The following is a 6,000-nucleotide window of genomic DNA, read 5'->3' as shown; positions in this document are numbered from 1 at the left end:
CAATAATGGGGATTAGGGGGAAAATCAGTACAGATAATCTTCAGCTTCCAATGTCTGCACCAAAAAGGTCCAGTGCTAGCCTATTTCCTTTACTCTACATAAAGGAACCTCGTTTTGCTTTCGGAGCCCTTCATTGTCATGAAATCAGTCATTGAATCAAAGTCCTTAAGGACATTTTCCACGCTGTAAATACTTTGAAAGGTGTCTAATTATCCTGTAGTCCAGGTAGCTATCCAGCATGCCCTAGGATGAGACAAGTTACTTTTTTACCTTTTGACTACATAAGAAAACTCTGCAATATAAATACTATGCTGTATTATCAGAAATGTTTAACTGACTTCCTAGCTCATAAATGTTCCCATTTAACAACAAAGTACTGTTAAGGGATACACTAAAATATTATGGTTAAAATAATGGATTTTTAGAGTCACTCAAATACCAGCTGAATCCCAAATTGGCCACTTTCTAGCTCTGTGACCTAGAGTAGTCACTTAAGTACCCTTGTGACTTAGTTTCCTCATCTGCAAAACAGGGTAATTTTACCCATCTCATAGATGGATTTGATCATCTTATTTCCTTTCTCTAAATAATGACAATGATAAGCACCACATTATTCACAGTAAGCTTACCAAAATCAAAACAAAAACAAACAACAATAGCATTCTTAGCAGTGTTGTGAGGACTATTGTAGAGCACACCTTTTCGGTGCAGACATTGGAAGCTGAAGATTCAACAATATATGGAAAGTACTTAGTGCTTGGTAAATGCTCCCTAAACAATTATGAACTGATCTTCAGTCTATTTACTATGCATAATTCTTAGGTTATTTACAGTACATTATTTGGCTACCAGACCATAGAGAAAGCAAATCATAGATCAAATTCTCTCACAAATGTAGACATGACTAACCAATACATTGACAAGTGGACACAAGTCAGGTCATACAAAATATTATTTAAAGCTTGAGTAAGTCCCAGTTCTTGGTACAGTTAAGTGCTCCCTTTAACATCTGAAGTGAAAAATTCACTCAACACAAACATATCCTTAGAGTTTCTCTCAGTCAATGGCTAGAACCAGTTTGTTTAGGGCTCATGTCCTTAGCATCACTTTTATTGCTACAAGCTTCAGGCCTCCCTGGATTCTTACACCCTGGTCATGTTTATGTCTCTAAAAGAAGTTTAACCAATCCACATATTCTTAAGAACTTTAATCTTACCAATTAGAGCTCTCTTTTTACATTAATGATGCTGATCAGTCAGTCACTATTTTCACCTCTAAAAAACCATTTTCCCATATAGTATGCTATTCATGAATAATATCTATTAATAACATTCTTATTTTGAACATATTTCCAACATCTGTGGATAAGCTACATATGGGTAATATAAATGCTTGCATTAGTACCTGCTAAAGCACTGTATTAATACGTTCTTATGCTGCTAATAAAGACATACCCAAGACTGGCAATTTACAAAGGAAAGAGGTTTAATTGACTCACAGTCCAGCATGGCTGGGAGGCTTCAGGAAACTTACAATCATGGTGGAAGGGAAAGCAAACATGTCATTCTTCACACGATGGCAGCAAGGAAAAGTGCCCAGCAACAGGAAAAAGCCCCTAATAAAACCATCAGATCTCGTGAGAAGTCACTCACTATCATGATAATAGCAGCATGGGGATAACTGACCCCATGGCTCTATTACCTCCCATTGGGTCCCTCCCACAACATGTGAGGATTATGGGGACTACAATTCAAGATGAGATTTGGTTGGGAACACAGTCAAACCATATCAAGCACGGAACTCCCATTAGAAAGCCTGTTTGTCAGCTGTGGACTGAAATTCTTGAATAGAATGCTCTTAGCATGTGGGATGTAGGCCTCACTCAAATAGCAAACACACAATACCACACTGCATATTTTAAGGTAAATGAAAGCTATCATGACATTAATCAATCCAATTTAAGAATGCATTTTTGCTGTTTTTTTTGTTTGTTTGTTTTTTTAGATGGAGTCTTGCTCTGTCACCCAGGCTGTAGTGCAGTGGCACAGTCTCGGCTCACTGCAACCTCTGCCTCCCAGGTTCAAGCAATTCTCCTGCCTCAGCCTCCTAAGAAGCTGGGACTACAGGTGCATGCCACCATACCCGGTATTTATTTATTTATTTTTTTGTATTTTTAGTAGAGATGGGGTTTCACCATGTTAGCCAGGATGGTCTCGATCTCCTGACCTCGTGATCCACTTGCCTCGGCCTCCCAAAGTGCTGGGATTAGAGGCATGAGCCACTGTGCCTGGCCAAGAATGCATTTTTAAATAAACTATAAAGAAAACATATTTAAAAATTCAGAGGTTATGACAATGAACATCTTGTTTAATCTGTGTCTCACCTTGGGTATAGTTTTCAGAATAAGAAAGTTCGTGTCTGGCATTTGCCAACAAAAATAAAAAAAAAAAAAAATCAGGTAGGTGAGGGCGAGTAGTGTATGTGGCCAAGGATGACAATGCCTGGGGCCTACTAACCAGTCTAAGTTTGGATATCTAAATTCTAAAAGCCATCTCTACCCTCAAGGCCTCTGGAAAATAGGTTGAAAACTGATGAAGATCCCCATAACCTGTGAAGATGGGGGTCATTGCAAACAGTCAGTTTCTAGCTGAGAGAAAACTCAGACAACGAGGTACATTGTTAACAAATGTATTTTATGCAAACTTGATAAGTGGTCTGATGACGTTGAAAGGAGACACGAAAAATCTACAGCTTGTCTAAGTGGTACATCCGTCCCCCACCAAAAAAAAAAAGAAAAGAAAACAAATATTACAATGCCTGTTTCGGACTGTGGAACCCAAAATGGTAAAAGTTATCTGTTCCCTAGTTGCCTTAATGTCAAATTCTTTCCTTATCCACCCCAACCCCCAAAAAGGCAGAAAGAAGAAAGAAAGTCCCAAATGTTCGATAGCTTCTCAGTATTCCCTGTTTATAGTTTTCACAGGAAAAGACACCATGGAAGTTGCATTGCATCTTGTGACAGAACTTTCCAAAACATTACTTTTGTCTATATACCTCACCCTTTATTAACTTTGTCGTTTCAAGAGTGATGCAAAACAAACTTGTCAATTAAGAAATAAGCCATACTCCAGGAACTTCTCATTAAAATGATTCACTAGAGGACACATGTTTCAAAAGTAGAATATGAAAAACAACATTGCCACAGGTGAAGCCACAAATCTTTTAAAAAATCAAATAAACAAAAAGAATAACATTGCTACCAAAACCACCAACCTAAACTAATTTATCTGGTACAAATAAAAGTTATTAGACATAGAAAAAGTCACAAACGAAAATGATGCCAAAATGTACAGTTATATGATAGATTTTTAAGTGTTTATGAAGAAGAGGGACCTGTGGTAAAATTTATTAAAATTGTGGTATTACATTATATTTTAGCATCTAAAATGTATGCATTCAACAGCCTCCTATATTCTGGGAATATAGAATATAAAAAAGTATATTCATAGAAATACATATCACTTAGAAAATCAATTCTATCTTTTCTTCTTCTCTAGAAATTCCTTTCTGAATAATCTTAAAACCATTTTCTCCTTAACAATAAGTCACTCTACTATAAACAACACTAGAATATTTACTCGTTGATCTTGATTCCTTGGAAGTACTGCTTCCAGACTAACCAGAAGGTTTTGCATAAGTCAAGTCTGAAGATGTGTGTTCTACTCCTCATTCTATCATAAATTAGCCCCTCTGTAACCTCAATTTCATCACCCGCAGATTAACTGTGTAAACTACATTTGAGCAAAATTTTCTTTTAGTTTTATAACCTGTGTTCATGAAGTAACTCACAAACTCATAGTTCCTAAAAATCTCTAAATTTTCTCTAGTTTCTAAATTTTGAGTCACAAATATTTATATTAATAAAACTTTTAATTGCAAAAAAAGAATACACATATAGGACCTTTATCAAGACTTGATAAATGTTCTCTAGAATGTTCCTATCACATTTCTACAACTCATTTTACTATTTCACTCAACACATTTTGAGTAACAGCCTCTCCTTCACTGAGTGAAGGCTCATGTACTACAAATTAATTTTCCCATTAACAGTAAACCTAAGATTGTAAGGAATGAGCAACCACTCTGCTTCAAAGAGAAAGTGATATTTGAACCAGGCTTTGAATGATGAAAAGGAGATTTCAGGCAAAAAAATGGAGGAAAGGCTACTCCATATTAAAGGAACAATGTGAGCAGAGGCACAAAGGTGTCGAAGAGAAAATGTTGTTTCCTGAATTTTTAATGATTGCCATTCTAACTGGTGTGAGATGGTAGCTCATTGTGGTTTTGATTTGCATTTCTCTGATGGCGAGTGATGATGGGCATTTTTTCATGTGTCTGTTGGCTGCATAAATGTCTTCTTTTGAGAAGTGTCTGTTCATATCCTTTGCCCACTTTTTGATGGGGTTGTTTTTTTTTTTTCTGGTAAATTTGTTTGAGTTCTTTGTAGGTTCTAGATATAAGGCCTTTGTCAGATGAGTAGATTGTAAAAATTTTCTTCCATTCTGTAGGTTGTCTGTTCACTCTGATGGTAGTTTCTTTTCCTGTGCAGAAGCTCTTTAGTTTAATTAGATCCCATTTGTCAATTTTGGCTTTTGTTGCCATTGCTTTTGGTGTTTTAGACATGAAGTCCTTGCCCATACCTGTGTCTTGAAGGGTATTGCCTAGGTTTTCTTCTAGGGTTTTTATGGTTTTAGGTTTAACATTTAAGTCTCTAATCCATTTCAAATTAATTTTTGTATAAGGTGTAAGGAAGGGATCCAGTTTCAGCTTTCCACATGTGGCTAGCCAGTTTTCCCAGCATGATTTATTAAATAGGGAATCCTTTCCCCATTTCTTGTTTTTGTCAGGTTTGTCAAAGATCAGATGGTTGTAGATGTGTGGTATTATTTCTGAGGGCTCTGTTGTGTTCCATTGGTCTATATATGTATATATGTTTTGGTACCAGTACCATGTTGTTTTGGTTACTGTTGCCTTGTAGTATAGTTTGAAGTCAGGTAGCATGATGTCTCCAGCTTTGTTCTTTTGGCTTAGGATTGTCTTGGCAATGTGGGCTCTTTTTTTGGTTCCATATGAACTTTAAAGTAGTTTTTTCCAATTCTGTGAAGAAAGTCATTGGTAGCTTAATGGGGATGGCATTGAATCTATAAATTACCTTGGGCAGAATGGCCATTTTCACGAAACTGATTCTTCTTATCCATGAACATGGAATGGTCTTCCATTTGTTTGTGTCCTCTTTTATTTCATTGAGCAGTGGTTTGTATTTCTCCTTGAAGAGGTCCTTCACATCCCCTGTAAGTTGGATTCCTAGGCATTTTATTCTCTTTGAAGCAATCGTGAATGGGAGTTCACTCATGATTTGGCTCTCTGTTTGTCTATTATTGGTGTATAAGAATGCTTGTGATTTTTGCACATCGATTTTGTATCCTGAGACTTTGCTGAAGTTGCTTATCAGCTTAAGGAGATTTAGGGCTGAGACGACAGAGGTGCTAGAGAGGATGTGGAGAAATAGGAACACTTTTACACTGTTGGTGGGACTGTAAACTAGTTCAAACATTGTTGAGGATAGTGTGGCGATTCCTCAAGGATCTCGAACTAGAAACACCATTTGACTTAGCCATCCCATTTCTGGATATACACCCAAAGGATTGTAAATCATGCTGCTATAAAGACACATGCACACGTATGTTTATTGTGGCACTATTCACAACAGCAAAGACTTGGAAGCAACCCAAATGTCCTTCAATGACAGACTGGATTAAGAAAATGTGGCACATATACACTATGGAATACTATGCAGCCATAAAAAAGATGAGTTCATATCCTTTGTAGGCACATGGATGCAGCTGGAAACCATCATTCTCAGCAAACTATCACAAGAACAGAAAACCAAACACCACATGTTCTCACTCATAGGTGGGAACTGAACAATGAGAACACTTG

Source organism: Rhinopithecus roxellana, chromosome 10 (assembly GCF_007565055.1).
Source record: "Rhinopithecus roxellana isolate Shanxi Qingling chromosome 10, ASM756505v1, whole genome shotgun sequence".
Lineage (NCBI taxonomy): Eukaryota > Metazoa > Chordata > Mammalia > Primates > Cercopithecidae > Rhinopithecus > Rhinopithecus roxellana.
The sequence above is the reverse complement of the archived record's forward strand: the minus strand, read 5'-3'. Positions refer to the sequence as shown.